This window comes from Aegilops tauschii, chromosome 6, assembly GCF_002575655.3.
Source record: "Aegilops tauschii subsp. strangulata cultivar AL8/78 chromosome 6, Aet v6.0, whole genome shotgun sequence".
NCBI classification, from domain to species: Eukaryota; Viridiplantae; Streptophyta; class Magnoliopsida; order Poales; family Poaceae; genus Aegilops; species Aegilops tauschii.
Window position 1 is genome coordinate 426,018,680 of NC_053040.3, and position 18,387 is coordinate 426,037,066.

At 48.2% G+C, this 18,387-nt stretch overlaps 1 long non-coding RNA gene across 1 annotated transcript; it reads left to right on the plus strand.

Annotated features, from left to right (window-relative positions):
• The first annotated feature begins 1,591 nt into the window (after positions 1 to 1,591).
• LOC109767656 (uncharacterized) lies at positions 1,592 to 3,208 on the plus strand. The gene is made up of 3 exons (XR_002233891.3): positions 1,592 to 2,033; positions 2,157 to 2,428; positions 2,872 to 3,208. It is a non-coding gene; the product is annotated as an uncharacterized lncRNA (long non-coding RNA).
• Positions 3,209 to 18,387: the final 15,179 nt, after the last annotated feature.

An 18,387-nucleotide genomic window follows, 5' to 3' on the forward strand; every position in this document is an offset into this window, starting at 1 on the left:
ATTCTACTCTTGGCACTCCGTACAATCTAGCGTGAGCAAGCAATAACATACATAAGCATAACGCTCAAAGAATCAAAAAAAGAAACGAAGAAAAAAGACTTGTGAAAAACTCCGAAAGAAACAAATTAAGTTTCTGTCCAAAACGTATTTTCAATAGTAGTAAACATATATGATTTTGATCTTAACATAAGGTACACGTCATAAGCTTCGATTTGCAAAAAGAATCAACTAAAACGGAGTTACGTAACTCAAGTTATGCCCTATCAAAGTTTGAATTCAGATCTGATTAAATTCAAAATTTAAAACTTTCAAAAATATTTTTCGTTTGGTTCTCTGGATAGAGGGGATTTTTATGAACCGAAAGGAAAAAGAATCAATTAAATCGGATCTATAGAATAGAAGATATACTAGAAAGAAGAAGTGATATAGAATCTGAATTTGGAATAATCCTAAAAAAATAGATTTTCGGCCAGAGACAAGTGGCGTCCTCTGGTTGGATGAACAGGTGTTCGCAGTGGGTTTCAGGGCGTACGTTCGCTATCTAAAGGTTTCGGCTTAAAAAAACTGAGAGCCCGGTTCTAACTAAACCGAAGAAAATCGATCTAATAAACCGTTTTTTAACTGAAACGAATAGATCGATCGTGCACTTACAGAGAAGAGGAACGAGGAGTTGGGGCGGCTCGGGCGTGGTGGTGGCGACGGCTCCGGAGATCCTCGTCGGTGGCGGCGGTGTCTAGGGGATGCAGAGGAGTTTGACTCATCCGGTGGTGAGGTCGCTGAAGATCGGTGACTACGAACGACGACAAAACAAAGTGATGAAGCTCGCGTACTCCGGGTGCTCCGGTGAAGACGACATGGTCGGGGTGGCCTCTGTAGATGGATAGGGAGCGCGAGACCTTGTCAAAACGACGGTAGGGATCGAGATAAGTCGGAACACAAAAGGAGGAGGCTCGGGATAGCTCACCGGCGATGAACTGCAGCTTCTGGGGCGAGATCCAAACGGTGATGGCGTGGGCTATGGTGGGTTTTGGCGAGGGTTTTCGAGGGGAATCGGTTGAGAGGGGTCGTGGCTATTTATAGGACATGAAGCTTGGGGAAGGGGTGGGCTCGGGATAGGTTTTCCATGAAGATCGGACGCGGAGCGGCGTCGGTGCATGTACGCGTAATATCCTCTGTTCTGTTCTCTGTTCATGAGGGAGAAGAAAGAAAAGTGGGTCCCAGGTGCCAGGGAGGAAGTCAACGAGGGAGATACGTGAGGGAGCGAGGGGATCAGGCGTAAACCTGGGCATGGACAACCCGGCCCGGCAGCCCGACCCGACCCCGGCCCGAAAAACCCGGGTCGGGCCGGGCAGGGCTTGGGCTTGGAAAACAGAGCATGTCTAATTTTCGAGCCGGGCTCTGGCTCCAAAATTAACCCGAATGAAAGCCCGGCCCGGCCCAAGCATTTGCTGCAAAAGAGGCTGAGAAGCAGCGATCCAGCCCAACAGGCTGGCCTTCTAGCCCACAAAGGCACAAACCACCTAACCGGCTAACCCTAATGCCTACCCCCCCCCCCCCCCCCCCCCCCCCCCCCCCACCCCACCCCGCCCGCTCCCGCACCCGCACGCACACCCCGAGTCCCCGACCAGTCCACCCTCCTCAATCCCCCTCGACTGGCGGCGGCGACGCAAGTCCTGGCTCCTGCTATGGCGAGGCCCCGGCGCTGCTGGACCTCGTCGGCCTGACGAGCGGCGGCTGCGACCGCAGCCCCGACCAGTTCACCGTCCTCGAGACCCCAAGTCCCCAACCCACCCTGTCTCGATCCATCGACAGGCAGCGGTGTTGCAGCTCTGGCACTGCAATGGCGCGGCCCCGGCGGTCCTTTCCCTCCTCGACCTCATCCTCCTCTAGGGCCATGCAGCGACGCTTCCTCCCCATCAGACGGCGGTGCTCCCTCCCCATCCGACCGCGGCGCTCCCTCCCCATCCGAAGGCGGCGCTCCCTCCCGATTTGACGGCGGCGCGCCCTCCCCATCCAATGCCAGCGACCGGCAGGTATGACCTTCTGTCCTCCTCTCTCTGTTGGTATGTTTATTGTTCCATTTAGGATTTTTTTGCTGCATAGTAGATTAATATTTGTGCTACTCTGTTTATCTTGTGTGTTGTATTTTGTGGTAGGCATGGCTAGTTTGTGGAGTCTAAGTGATGAAGTTCATGAAGAGGAAGAGGAGGATTATGATCCCAGTGTTGAACAGGACAATGCTGCCACAAGTGCAAGGTTGGACCAGATCGTTGTGGCTAATCCTGCTCGTCGTCGTGCTGCCCCATCAGCTACTGCTACAGCAGCACCTCGCAGCAAGCGTACAAGGTTGAACCAAGAGGGACATCAGCCACCCGATGGACATGAAGCAAGTCAGCCGCCATCGCCACCGGCACCGCCAGGACCAAAGGTTACTACTGCTCCAAAATTAAGGTCAAAAGCATGGAAAAACTTCACTAGGATTGAACAACCTAATCCTGATGAAGTAGTGGCAGAGTGCAATATTTGTCATACTATACTTAGAGTGCCCTCGAAGAATGGAACATCTAGTTTGTTAAGCCATACTGCTCAAGTGCATCCACATAATACAAATGAAGTGAATAACTATTTTCTGAAAACTGAAAAGAATGCGGATGGCTCACATTCAGTTAGGAACACAAAGTTGGACATGGAAACTATTAGAGCTGCAATCTCTATGTTCCTAGTTGGGGGTTCACATGCATTTAGTGTGATAGAAGAAGTGGGGTTCAAAAAAATGATTGGTGCTGCTTGTCTTGTTTGTTGATATCAAACTTGCTTCCGTGCTTCATGCCATTCCTATTTTTCTTATTTTCAACTTGTGCTTTCATCCAGGAAAATGATGAAGTTGAGATAGCTTGATGGAACAAGGAAGAGATGGATTCAAAGGAGTCATCAGCTTGTGGCTTTGAACTTGCTATTTGATATCTTTATTATGTAATGGACTTGTTATTTGATATGTTGTTATGTAATCAACTTGTTGAACTATGTTGTGGACTTATTGAACTATGTTGTGGACCTATCGAACCATGTTGCGGACTTGTCAAACTATGTTGCTTGTGTCTTTGGACTTGAGAAATATGTTGTTGTTATGTAATAATGTAATGAATGGATTACATGTATATGTATATGCTGCTGTTTTGTGAAATGCAGCTATTTTGTGAAATATGTATATGCTGTTGTTTTGTGAAATATGATGCTGTTACTTAAAGATCACATGTATATACCATGCTACTTTTATAATGCTGTTGTTTGCTGAAATATGTTGTTTCTCTAACTTGTTGTACATCAGGATCAGGAGTTTTCGGGCTTTGGGCCGGGCTACGGGCTTCGGGCTTTTCAGCCGGACCGGGCTCGGGCTTGTAAACGTGATTTTTTGTCGGGCTTTTTTCAGGCTCGGGCTTTACATTTTAGCACCGGGCTTTCTGGATTCCGGCCCGAAACCGTCCCGGCCTGAGAGATGCCTGGGTTTAATTAGGCGTGGGCGCTGGCCTCATTACTTTCTTTTGAAGCACGTAGGGCGCTGGCTGGCTCTCGCTCGCTGGATCAATGCGCCTGGCGGCGGTCGGGCTGGCTGGGCCACGCCTGGCCTGGCCGCAGCTGGGCCGGCTGGGCTGGACGCTGGAGTTTTTTTAAAGCGTTTTTTTCAGAAGCATTAAAGCATCGAAAAGAAAAGAAAACAAGTCCAAAAATTTCTGGAAAAATTTCATATAAATCACACCTAATAAATGGACTTAGGTGAACATTTTTCCTGGCCTAAATATAAGTTTTAAAATAAACTTTTTGCTATGCTAATAAAATTTTGCATCAAAATACCTTGCAAATAAATACCAATAAATATATTTTGATTTCAAATTCAGTTTCCAATATTTCCTCTCTGTTTTTGAAGAAGTCCTTTTATCTTCTCTCTTTATTTTATTTTTAAAATAATGGAAGTGAATTTTGGTGAAACCAAATTTGATCCAAAAATCCATTCAAAAGTGGAATTTAGGGAAACTTCCAACTCTCTCTTTTGGTCCTTGAGTTGCATAAAGTCCCTTGGATCCGATTCAAATGAAAATCAACGGGCCAAAAATGCATAAACCATGGATGCATATGAATGATCTAATTATTAACGTCCAAATTAAAAATTGGGATGTTACATTGCCTTCCCCGATATGGGAGAGTTTTTGGTGATGATGATGACGATGATTTCCCCCTCCGGGAGGAAAGTTCCCCCGGCGGAATCGCTCCGGCGGAGGGCAAAAGTGCTCCTGCCCAAGTTCCGCCTCGAGACTGTGGCGCTCCATCCCGAAAGTCCCCTCCTTATTTTTTTCTAGGTCAAAATGACCTATATACCAAAAGATGGGCACCGGAGGTGAGCTAGGTGAGCACAACCCACCAGGGAGCGCCCTGGTGTCTTGTGCTCACCAGGGTGGCCCCCTCGGGTACTTATTGGCTCCAATATTCCTCACGTATTCTATAAAAATTCTCCAGAAAGTTTCAGCTTGTTTGGAGTTGTGCAGAATAGGTAGCCCGATGTAGCTTTTCTAGGTCCAGATTTCCAGGTGTCGGAATTCTCCCTCTTTGTGTGTACCTTGCATATTATGAGAGAAAAGGCATTAGAATTACTCCAAAAAGGATTATTACGCATAAAAACATCATAAATAACAGTAGCAAAACATGATGCAAAATGGACGTATCAAGTCCCCCAAGCTTAGGCATCGCTTGTTCTCAAGCGAAAACCAAAATCGAAAAACATGTCCACATGCTTAGAGAGAGAGGTGTCGATAAAAACAAAATACGGACATAGAAGCATCATGTTGATTACTATAGCAGCAAGAAACTTAAACATAATACTTTTATCATAGACTTCTCATGAATAAGTGACAATTCATCACACTATCGAAGTATAAAGCATAAACTCTATTAGAAACCAACAAACTATGTTCTCGGTCAACTTTGCAACTACAATTCATCATCTGTTTAGGAAGGGTCACGTATCGGAGCCTTTAGGAAAGTCCACATACTCAACCATCATATAGTCTTCTATGATTGCTAACACTCACCGCATACACATGAGCAAAACGTTTCAACCGGACACATGGAAAGATAGGGGCTTATAGTTTCGCCTCCCAACTTATTCACCTCGAGGGTGATGTCAACAATAATAACTCATGCTACCCATATTCAACTGGGCATATGTGCCTAGATCTTTCCTCACCACATGATGCTTGCCAAAGGAGAAAATTAAATGGGAATAGAGAGAAAAACTTTGACTCTTTGCATAAAAGTAAATACATAAAAGTAAAAGATAGGCCCTTCGCAGAGGGAAGCAGAGGTTGCCATGCCCTTATTTGTTTGTATGCTCAACCCTTAGTGCAAAAGAACGTCACGTTGTATTGCCCCTTGTGATGGCAACCTTTATTATGTAGTATGTCGCTTTTATTCTTCACCATCACAAGTTCGTACAACGCTCAATTTTCTCTTACATTAAATGATCTCACACTTTTAGAAGCAATTTTTATTGCCTTATTGCACCGATGACAACTTACTTGAGGGATCTTGCTCAATCCCTAGGTAGGTATGGTGGACTCTAGAAAATAAGATTTGGGTTTAAGGGTTTTTGGGTGCACAAGTAGTATCTCTACTTAGTGCGGAATTTTTGGCTAGCAAAGATAGGGGGCAAGCACCACATGTTAAAGGATCTATGACAATATAACTTCTATGTGAATATGAACAAACATAAATCATTACATTGTCTTCCTTGTCTAGCGTCAACAATTTTGGCATATAATAATTTGATGAGGGCTCACAATCACAAAAGATTTCTAGGATAGTGTATTTATATGTGAATCTTCTCTTCCCTTATTAATTCTTTCATGAGTTGCATCATCAACCAATGCTATGTTTGTCAATCTCTAATAAAATTTTCTACTTATACTTTTCCTTATGTGGTGTCATCACCTACCATAAGATTAGCATATGACCTTTTTCATTTATTTCCTTTCTTTTTATTGCAACATGAAAGTAAAGAAAGCAAAAACTCACACTAAACTTTATTATATATCTCACACACGATTACAAGGATAGATCACTAAGCAAACTCTTGAAAATAAAGGATCGAACTAAACTTTTGTTCATCTAAAGCAAAAGATCGAACTAGAATAAGTAAAGGCAAAAGATAGTGGGGATGAAACGATACCGGGGCACCTCCCCCAAGCTTGGCGGAAGCCAAGGGGAGTGCCCATACCCGATACTCAATTTTTCTTTTGGTGATGAAGAAAAAGGTGGTGGTGATGAAGTATTCTCCAATGTAACCATGAGTAGATCCTTCAACCCTTGAATCTCCCGAAGGGCTCGATGAACTCACTGTTTTTCTTCACCTCAGCCATTATATGTTTATTTTCCGGGGCCCAGGGGTTTGTTCCAGCACTGTTTTCTCTTGGGCGAGATATGTCCCAATTGGACGGTATGTGCCTACGAGGAGTATTCTCGAACCCATAATTGTGAATCAAATTGTGAAAATTGTTACGATGTAACCTGTGTAAAGGCCTTCTTGGTGGGGTTTCTTCTTGCACTCTGAGGCTCTCTTGATTATTTGACGATATCATAGATTGATGAGGATTCAAATGAGTAGAGATGCCAGCCAATGTGCTCTCTCAGAAGCCAGAGAGTGAACCCCAGAAGGATTTTCCTCTTCTTCCTCCATAGCAACTTCTTCAGCTCCCTCTCTCCTTAGATCCTCCTGAAACACCCCTGCATCTTCTTCTTCATTGTTGGAGGGTGAGGAAGACATGATGCCTGACACAACAGATCTGACCGAAAATAGCAAGAAAAGAGAACAGAAGATTTCTCTGCGATACGGTGGTCAATAGGTTCGGGGGGTATATAAAGATTTTTTTATCTTGGGACAAGCAAACTGTAGGAAAACGGAGTCCGGAAGGTACCCGAGGTGGGCATAACCCACCTGGGCGCGCCTGGCCCTGGTGTCTTGTGCCCACCAGGGTACGCTTCCTGGTTGTTTCTTATTTTCCTAATTTTTGTTATATTCCAAAACTGACAGAAAATAATTTTGCGGATTTTTCGGAGTCCGTTTACTTACCGTATCACGTACCTCCTTATTTTCATGATTCTGGAGTGTTCCGGAAGGACTCTTTTATGTGTTCTTCCGGTGTCAAAGTTTGGATAATATTACTTTCAACATTAATGGGTGCACCTGAGATATAATGTTTTCTTCGTTGCTCATTAACAACCTTCGGGTTAGTACCTTCGGCATTATTTATTTTGATAGCTCCAGACCGATAAACCTCCTCGATAACATAGGGTCCTTCCCATTTGGAGAGGAGTTTTCCTGCAAAGAATCAGAAATGAAAGTTGTACAAAAGAACATATTCTCCAACTTTGAACTCACGCTTTTGGATTCTTTTATCATGCCAACTTTTAAATTTTTCTTTAAACAACTAGGCATTTTCATAAGCTTGGGTTCTCCATTCATCTAAAGAGCTAATATCAAATAACCTCTTTTCACTGGTAAGTTTGAAATCATAGTTGAGTTCTTTGATTGCCCAATATGCTTGATGTTCTAACTCAAGAGGCAAATGACAAGTTTTTCCATAAACCATTTTATAAGGAGACATACCCATAGGATTTTTATATGTTGTCCTATAAGCCCAAAGTGCGTCATCTAATTTCTTAGAACAATTCTTTCGGGACCTATTGACAGTCTTTTGCAAGATTAATTTTATTTCTCTATTGCTAAGTTCAACTTGACCACTAGACTGAGGATGATAAGGTGATGCAATTCTATGGTTAACATCATACTTGGCAAGCATTTTACGGAAAGAACCATGAATAAAGTGTGAACCACCATCCGTCATAAAATATCTAGGGACACCAAACCTTGGGAAAATAACTTCCTTAAGCATTTTAATAAAGGTGTTGTGATCAGCACTACTGGTTAGAATAGCTTCTACCCACTTAGTAACATAAGCAATAGCAACCAAAATATGTGTATACCCATTAGAGGAAGGAAAAGGTCCCATGTAATCAAATGCCCAAACATCAAATGGTTCAACAGCAAGTGAATAATTCATAGGCATTTCTTGACGCTTACCGATATAACCTATTCTTTGGCATTCATCACAAGATAAGACGAACTTATGAGCATCCTTGAAGAGAGTAGGCCAATAAAATCCAGATTGCAATACCTTGTGAGCAGTTCTATCTCCAGCATGATGCCCTCCATAAGCTTCAGAGAGACATTTCTGTAGGATTTGTCCCTGTTCATGCTCAGGTACACAACGTCTAATAATACCATCTACTCCTTCTTTATAAACATGTGGGGCATCCCAAAAGTAATGTCTTAAATCATAGAAGAATTATTCTTGTGTTGGTAAGTAAAGCTAGGTGGTAAATATTTAGCAACAATGTAATTAGCATAGTCCGCATACCAAGGAGTGTTATGAGAAACATTTATTGCAGCTAACTGCTCATCAAGAAAACTATCATCAATAGGTAGTGGGTCATCATGCACATTTTCAAGCCTAGACAAGTTATCAGCTACGGGGTTCTCCGCTCCTTTTCTATCAGCGATATGTAAATCAAATTCTTGTAGCAAGAGAACCCATCGAATAAGTCTAGGTTTAGCATCTTTCTTTTCCATAAGATATTTTATAGCAGCATGATCGGTGTGAACAATTACCTTTGAATCAACAATGTAAGATCTAAATTTATCACAAGCAAACAACACTACTAGGAATTCTTTTTCAGTAGTAGCATAATTTCGTTGAGCACTGTCTAGAGTTTTACTAGCATAATGGATCACATTCAGTTTCTTATAAACTCTTTGTCCTAGAACAACACCAACAGCACAATCACTGGCATCACACATAATTTCAAAAGGCAAGTTCCAATCAGGTGGTTGAACAATAGTGCAAAAATTAAGGCTTCTTGAGTGTTTTGAAGGCTTCTAAACAATCATCATCAAAAACAAAAGGAACACCCTTTTGCAAAAGATTCGTAAGAGGCCTACAAATTTTAGAAAAGTCTTTGATAAATCTCCTATAGAAACCAGCATGACCTAGGAAACTACGAATACCTTTGATATCTTTAGGACATGGCATTTTCTCAATTGCATCAACCTTAGCTTTGTCCACTTCAATACCTCTTTTAGAAATTTTATGGCCCAAAACAATACCTTCATTAACCATAAAGTGGCACTTCTCCCAATTTAAGAAGATTTGTTTGCTCGCATCTCTGCAAAACTCGATCAAGATTGCTTAAACAATCATCAAAAGACTTCCCATATACAGAGAAGTCATCCATGAAAACCTCAACAATCTTCTCACAAAAGTCAGAGAATATAGCAGTCATAAATCTTTGAAAGGTAGCAGGTGCATTGCATAAACCAAAAGGCATACGTCTATAAGCATAAGTTCCAAAGGGACAAGTTAAAGTGGTCTTTTCTTGATCAGGTTGAGAAACGGGTATTTGTGAAAAACCAGAATATCCATCAAGAAAGCAAAAATGTGTGTGCTTAGATAATCTTTCTAGCATGTGATCGATAAAAGGCAGTGGGTAATGATCTTTTCTAGTTGCTTTGTTTAATTTTCTAAAATCAATTACCATTCTATAACCTGTAACAGTTCTTTGTGGAATAAGTTCATTCTTATCATTGGGAACAACAGTAATACCTTTCTTAGGGACACAATGAACAGGACTTACCCATCTACTATCAACTATAGGATAGATTATACCTGCTTCTAGAAGTTTTAAGATTTCCGTTCTTACCACTTCCTTCATTTTCGGATTTAACCGACATTGATGATCAACAACGGGTTTAGCATCAGGTTCCATATTAATATTATGCTGATATAGAGTGGGACTAATGCCCTTTAAATCATCAAGAGTATATCCAATAGCAGCTTGGTGCTTCCTTAGAACTTTCGGTAATCTTTCTTCTTCATATTCTGAAAGGTTAGCACTAATAATAACAGGATATATCTTCTTTTCATCGAGATAAGCATATTTCAAAGTGTCTGGCAATTGTTTTAATTCAAACACAGTATCACCTTTAGGTGGAGGAGGACCTCCTAGAGTTTCAATAGGAAAATTGTGTTTAAGCAGAGGACGTTGTTGAAGGAAATATGCCCTAGAGGCAATAATAAAGTTGTTATTTATATTTCCTTATATCATGATAAATGTTTATTATTCATGCTAGAATTTTATTAACCGGAAACTTAGTACATGTGTGAATACATAGACAAACAGAGTGTCACTAGTATGCCTCTACTTGACTAGCTCATTAATCAAAGATGGTTAAGTTTCCTAACCATAGACATGAGTTGTCATTTGATTAACGTGATCACATCATTAGAGAATGATGTGATTGACATGACCCATCCGTTAGCTTAGCACTATGATCGTTTAGTTTGTTGCTATTGCTTTCTTCATGACTTATACATGTTCCTATGACTATGAGATTATGCAACTCCCAAATACCGGAGGAACACTTAGTGTGCTATCAAACATCACAACGTAATTGGGTGATTATAAAGATGCTCTACAGGTGTCTCCGATGGTGTTTGTTGAGTTGGCATAGATTGAGATTAGGATTTGTCACTCCGATTGTCAGAGAGGTATCTCTGGGCCCTCTCGGTAATGCACATCACTATAAGCCTTGCAAGCAATGTGACTATTGAGTTAGTTTCGGGATGATGCATTACGGAACGAGTAAAGAGACTTGCCGATAACGAGATTGAACTAGGTATTGAGATACCGACGATCGAATCTCAGGCAAGTAACATACCGATGATAAAGGGAACAACGTATGTTGTTATGCGGTTTGACCGATAAAGATCTTCGTAGAATACATGGGAGCCAATATGAGCATCCAGGTTCCACTATTGGTTATTGACCGGAGATGAGTCTGGGTCATGTCTACATAGTTCTCGAACCCATAGGGTCCGCACGCTTAACGTTCGGTGACGATCGGTATTATGAGTTTATGTGTTTTGATGTACCGAAGGTTATTCGGAGTCCTGGATGTGATCACGGACATGACGAGGAGTCTCAAAATGGTCGAGACATAAAGAATGATATATTGAGGCTATGTTTGGACATCGGAAAGGTTTCGAATGAGGTCGGGCATTTTCCGGAGTACCGGGAGGTTACCGGAACCCCCCGGGGGCTTAATGGGCCTACATGGGCTTTAGTGGAAGAGAGAGGAGAAGGCCAAGAGGAGGGGCGCCCCCCCAAAGCCCAATCCGAATTGGGAGGGGGCCGGCCCCCCTTTCCTTCCTCTCCTCTTCCCCTTCCTTCCCCCTCCTATTAGGACTAGGAAAGGGGGGAACCTACTCCTAGTAGGAATAGGATTCCCCCCTTGGGGGCGCACCATGAGGCCGACCGCCCCCCTCCTCCCCTCCTTTATATACGGGGGAGGGGGCACCCCATAGACACACAAGTTGATTCTTAGCCTTGTGCGGTGCACCCCTCCATATATTTCCACCTCGGTCATATCGTTGTAGTGCTTAGGCAAAGCCCTGCGTCGGTAACTTCATTATCACCGTCATCACGCCGTCTGATACGTCTCCAATGTATCTATAATTTTTGATTGTTCCATGCTATTATATTATCTGTTTTGGATGTTTAATGGGCTTTAATATGCTCTTTTATATTATTTTTGGGACTAACCTATTAACCGAAGGCCCAGTGCCAGTTTCTGTTTTTTTGCCTATTACAGTGTTTTGCAGAAAAGGAATACCAAACGGAATGAAACCTTCGCGATGATCTTTATTGGAACGAAAGCAATCCAGAAGACTTGGAATTGAAGTCTGGAACTCCGCGAGGAGGCCACAAGGCAGGAGGACGCGCCCAGGGGGGTAGGTGCGCCCCCCACCCTTGTGGGCCCCACGGAGCTCCACCGACGTACTTCTTTCGCCTATATATACTCTTATACCCTAGAAACATCAGGGGGAGCCACGAAACCACTTTTCCACCGCCCCAACCTTTTGTACCCGTGAGATCCCATCTTGGGGCCTTTTCCGGCGATCTGCCGGAAGGGGAATCGATCACGAAGGACTTCTACATCAACACCATAGCCTCTCCGATGATGTGTGAGTAGTTTACCACAGACCTCTGGGTCCATAGTTATTAGCTAGATGGCTTCTTCTCTCTCTTTGGTTCTCAATACAAAGTTCTCGATGTTCTTGGAGATCTATTCGATGTAATACTCTTTTGCGGTGTGTTTGCCGAGATCTGATGAATTGTGGATTTATGATCAAGTTTATCTATGAATAATATTTGGTTCTTCTCAGAATTCTTATATGCATGATTTGATATCTTTGCAAGTCTCTTCGAATTATCGGTTTAGTTTGGCCTACTAGATTGATCTTTCTTGCAATGGGAGAAGTGCTTAGCTTTGGGTTCAATCTTGCGGTGTCCTTTCCCATTGACAGTAGGGGCAGCAAGGCACGTATTGTATTGTTGCCATCGAGGATAAAAAGATGGGGTTTATATCATATTGCTTGAGTTTATCCCTCTACATCATGTCATCTTGCTTAATGCGTTACTCTGTTCTTATGAACTTAATACTCTAGATGCATGCTGGATAGCGGTCGATGTGTGGAGTAATAGTAGTAGATGCAGAATCGTTTCGGTCTACTTGACACGGACGTGATGCCTATATTCATGATCATTGCCTAGATATTCTCATAATTATGCACGTTTCTATCAATTGCTCGGCACTAATTTGTTCAACCACCATAATACATGCTATCTTGAGAGAAGCCACTAGTGAAACATATGGCCCTCGGGTCTATTTTACATCATATAAGTTTCTGATCTACAATTCTAGTTTGCTATTTATTTTATTTTGCAAACTTTACTTTCTAATCTATACAACAAAATATCAAAAATATTTATCTTACTATCTTTATTAGATCTCACTTTTGCGAATGACCGTGAAGGGATTGACAACCCCTTTATCGCATTGGTTGCAAGGTTCTTGATTGTTTGTGCAGATACTAGGTGACTTGCGTGTTATCTCCTACTGGATTGATACCTTGATTCTCAAAAACTGAGGGAAATACTTACGCTACTTTGCTGCATCACCCTTTCCTCTTCAAGGGAAAACCAACGCATGCTCAAGAGGTAGCAAGAAGGATTTCTGGCGCCGTTTGTCGGAGTAATGGGCCAAGGGTAGGCTAACCCGAGTCCGTGAACCTTCCAAGACATCAGGGCTGGCAGCGCCCCTCAAGGCGTCAAGAAAAAGTGCCGCCTTCTGGTGGCCGGCTGGAGGAATAGCCGGCTGCCCGTAGACGGCCGAATTCCAGAAGCCGGCATTAGACAAGACGACTCCTAGCGGGCGGCTTCCAGAGAAGCCGGCCCCTAGCAGCCGGCCTATGGCGCCCTCAAAGTCTGCACCCTCATCAAGGAGACAGGACAGGGTGCGGCTACAGCGTAGCCCATCCCTCCGAATCCAGGGCCGGGCATGGCCACAGTGCCCCGTACAGGCGGAGATCTTTGCACGGTGCGGCGCTGTTGCCACTCCGCCCCTGACGTCGTTCCTGTCAGGCAGGGCCCTGCTCCCACGACCGCCTGACAGTACGGCCCGAGACGGCAGGCCCTCCCAGTCAGCGAGAGCCCAGAAGACGGCGGAGGCTAGATCAGTCGGACCCGAGGGAGGCCGGCTTTCAGCAGGCGGCCTACTCCCTCCCTCGAGGCCCGCGCGCCATTAACTAGACAAGACACGGTGTGGCTACAGTGATCGCCCGCAAGGCGGCAGGACTGTAGCCACGCTCCCCCGACCAAGCCTGCGTCATTAGCATCACGGCCATAGTGATCAGCAGCCGGCACGACCCGCAAGCGGCAGGAGCGGCCAGTCGGCTCTGTACCAGACTGGTCGGCGGGGCACACCAGGCGGCGGGCCCCACCTGCCGGCGGAGAAGCCGGAGACCAGAGGCACTGACAGCCGGCCCCTACACCCGGCGAGATTACCAATATACCCCTGGGGGGTAGGCCTATATAAACCCCCCAGGGAACCCATGCAAAGGGTTGCGAAGTTGTTAGAACTAGACTCATACATAGAGAGAGGGGAGAGCTAGCCTGGCTTTATTCCACCTCTAGCAAACAGCTCAAGGAGCACCATTGTATCACTAGTGCCTTAGTGATCATGCGGAGACCCCGCAGAGCAGGACTAGGGGTGTTATCTCCTAGGAGAGCCCCGAACCTGGGTAAAGTTCACCGGCGTACGTGTCTACGCCTCATCCCGCTTCCAGGCACCGGTGACGTTTTACTCGCTCCCACCATGATAAGCCATCCTTTGGCATATGTTGCACCCAACACCCGACATTTGGCGCCCATCGTGGGGCGAGGTGCACCGTCGTCCGGAGACCTGCTCTGGATGGGAACTTTGTTCCTTCCTGGCGAGCGCAGCCAGCCCGGCACGCCAGACGACGTCTGCACCGACGCGCTACGCGGCACGGAGGCCGCCTGCGCGGCGAGCTGCCTCGCTGATCTTGTTGGCGAGATTCGCCTCTCCGACGAGCCCGCGTCTGATGCGGGCACCGATAGCCCTGAGAGCCGCCTTGTGAGCCTCCTCGATCAGCTCCACGTCGCCAGCGAGCCTGCTGCCGATTTGGAGTCAGTTGGCTCCACCGACCCGATGTTGGTCGACTCCGACACGGCGTCGCTCGACGCGTTACCCTCCAACGTGGTGGTCAACGACGAGGTGCTTCCTCGCGCGGACAGCTGCGGCAGCACCGTCACGGAAGTGCTCATCATCAGCCACGGCGAGCACTCTGGCGGAGGCGGCCAGGATCCGTTGCAGGCGGCAATACAAGACCTGACTGCGCCCATCCCGGAAGACACTGACGCCGAGATGCTGGAGGCACGCCGCCTCCAGCTCATCGAGAGCGCCAGCCGGCTGGCCAGCATGAGACGCCTTTCAGAGGCCTACCAGCGTGAGATGGACCGTGCCGTCGGTGGCACGCCAGCTCCCGGTGGGCCTAGCCGCATTGGCCAGATCCAGTGGCGTGGCGCGACCATCGCCAGCTTGTTCGGGACATATCGTCCCGTCTATGGCACGCCTGTGGAGAACATACGAGCTGCCCAAGCGGCAGCGGACGAGTTAGACAAGCTCGAGGGCGACGAGCGTCGCCACATGACGGAGCGAGTTCAGCGGCTCCTCGACGCGGCTGCTGAGTAGCAAGATGCCGGCTGCCGGACTGAAGCGCCCAATCGGCAAAACGACGATCCGCCTCCCCGCCGAGACCAAGGCGCGACATCCCAGACGCCGACTGGTGGCATCCGCGACAGAAGAGATAAGGAGCCGGCTGCCAGCCACAGCTGGACTCGCATCACTATCGAGCGCGACTAGGACGGCCGCCCAAGAGCAGTGGAACAACGGGACGACTGTCCGCCTCCTCCCCCCGCAGGGAGAGGCGCGTCTCCCCGCCGCCTGTTGAGCACCCGAGACTCGGCGACTGCCTTGGCCGCCGAGAAGGAGTCGGAGAGAACGATGCCCGCCACCGGATCGACCGTCTCAACCGATCCCGGAAGTAGCTAAGTACTTGACCCAGCCACAGTCCGCAGAGCGGCTGTTCGGCTGGCAAGACGGCAACCAAGGGAAGGCGGCAAAGGAAAAAAAGCCAAAGAGCAGCAAGCGAGAAAAGATAGAACTCGGAAAAATATTTACATAGCAAAGGCCCTTGGCCGACATTCAACATAAGTCAGAAATACACCCCGCGGGTGGAATTGTGCAAAGTTAACAAGTTCGTCGAGACTGATAAGCAGGTAAAACAAAAGATAAACTGGCAGCCTAGGGAGCAGCAGACGGATTCGGCGAAACGGAGGAGTCGGTGGCGCCGGTTGGTGGAGCGGCCGGTTGGTCAGTCTCCGCTTGGTCGCCTTCAGTAGCAGCCGGCTCGTTCGGGCGTGGCTCGTTGCTGGAGGCGCGGTCGAGCTGAGGCTGGTCGTCCGCTCCAACCTCTGACGCCTCCTCTCCACCTTCCTCCTCCTCCTCACCTTCTTCCTCGCCGCTGGAATCGATCACCTCGGCCGAGTCCTCGCCGTCCTTCGGGTTCAGCCCGAACCATTCTGGTGGCGCCTCGGCGCCGGTCTCGGCCCGCTCCGGGATGAAGACGCTGGTGTTGGTGTACTCGGTGATTGCCGCCGCACGCTTGACAAGATCATCCTCCACCAACATCAGATCCTCCTGGGTCTCTAGCCGAAACATGGTCAATTGGGCTAGATTTAGCCCAGGATACCACGCCTTGACGAACTCCAAGGCCCGGCGTGCTCCGGCCCGGGCCGAGGAGCCCTTCCAAGCCTCAAGACGGCCGGCCGCCACCTCCAACCAGTCGGCAGTCCAACAGGGAGTGCGCGGTGCCGGCATATCCGGCCACAGGGCGGCGATCGCCTGGGCGCCGACACGCTGAAGACGGTGCAACATCCGGTGAGCCGGCCGAAGACGGGACTCGATGCTCAGGATCACCTCGCTAAGGGTTCGGGGGGCGTTGGCAGCAATCTGCGCACCTTCCGCCCTCCGCCCTTCACGATCAACTTCGATGGCCTGATTGGCGGGGTCAGAATGACCAGGGAAAAAGTCTGCCAAAACAGAAAGCAAAGAGCCAAAGTTAGAAACGAGAGGCCGGCTCGGTCAGCAGCCGGCAGCTCAAAGAAGGAAAAAGAGGGAAGCTCACCATCAACTATGTCCTCAATCTCGCCAAAGGCGGCAGTCAGCATCGCTTCCTTGTCGGTCCAGGCGGAGCGTTCGGTCGCGAACTCGGCAAGGAGGCTGGTCTCCTTGTCCTCCGCCTCCTTCTGGTCCTTCTTGAGAAGCTCCGCCCGCTCCGCCAGTTGCGTGAGCAGCCGGTCACGCTCCCCGGCCAGCTTGTTGCGGTCCGCCTCCTTGGCACGCAACACGGTGTTGGCTTCCCCCAGCTGCTGCTGTAGGATGGCGTTGGCCTCTGCAAAAATAGAAGAAGGAAAGGACATCAACAATGAACAAAGCGAGATGCAGTCGTCGGGAAGATCCGGCCCGACTGCTCAGTAGTCGGCCCGAATCTCGGGGACTACAGCCCGCGGGTGCGCCAGCGCGCCCCCGCGGAGAAAGAAGTTATCAGATATCAACAAAAAGAAGAGCAATGTCAGGAAGATCCGGCCCGACTGCTCAGCAGTCGGCCCGAATCTCGGGGACTACAGCCCGCGGGTGCGCCAGCGCGCCCCCGCAGAGGAAGAAGAAGGCTTACTCCGGCTCTCCAACAAGTCGGCGGTCCGCTGACCCAGCTCCTGGACGTTGGAGTTAAAGGCGGCTACGCGAAGGTTGTGATAATCCTGTGATGAAAATTTCAGATAAATGATAGTACTTGGAACTCGCCGATTAGAGTTCCGAGCCGCCTGCTCAGCAGCCGGCCCGAAACTCGGGGACTACACCCAGTAGGTGCACTGGCGCGCCCCCAGAGAGAAGCACAAGAAACAGAAACAAAGAAAGAAGGAAACATACCTGGATGGCCTCTCGTGAGTCCAGAAACGCCGTGTTGCAGCGCTTGAGAGCATTGGCCTCGGCCCGGAGTTTGGCTTGGACGTCTAGGAGCGCCCGATTCAGCGGACCCGTTCCGCCTCCCTGCACCCACTCGACGGGCGCGGCGCTGGACGCCTCGGCATCCGGGATCGAGGAGCTTGCGGCGCCGGTCTCCAGCGGGCGTGGCGCCGAGGCCGCCTTCACGAGCCGGCGGCGTAAGGGCGTGCGGACCCGAGGAGTCGGGCCCATCACCATCTCGTTCCCGGCTGGTGGTGTCGGCGGGTCGGCCGGCTGCTTGTCTCGCGCCCCCTCAGAAGGCGGTGGCCGGGGCACGATTACGTCCGGGATGGCGACGTCGCCGCTGTCCCTCTCCATGATAGGGTGCTCACCGCCGGCTTCCCCAGTCTGTGCCACGAACTCCGGCGGTGGCGGCACCGAGCTCAAGGGGGTGACGGGTATCGCCGACTGGCGGCGCGCGGCCTCCTCGGCCTGTTTCTTCGCCGCGTCGGCTGCCTCGGCCTCCGCCAGTTTATTCAGGGCGGCAGCCTCCGCCTTCTCTGCTTTCGCGTTCTCCAGGCGAGCGGCTCCCTGCTCCTCACGCGCCTCCCGCGTGTTCCGCTCCGTCGCCTCCCGGAGGTCGGTGGCCGGATCGATCCGCCGAGTGGTGGTGGAAGTCTCCGCCGACCGCACGATGGAGGCGGCGGCCGACTTCTCAAGAGTAAGCGGAGCCCTAGATCAAGGGAAACAAAGCAAGGGAAACTCAGACAAGATCAGCAAGGAAGGAGAAAGTACGAGATGAAGGCAGTACTTACGCGGAAACCAGCTGCGGCTCCTTCACCGGCTTGCGA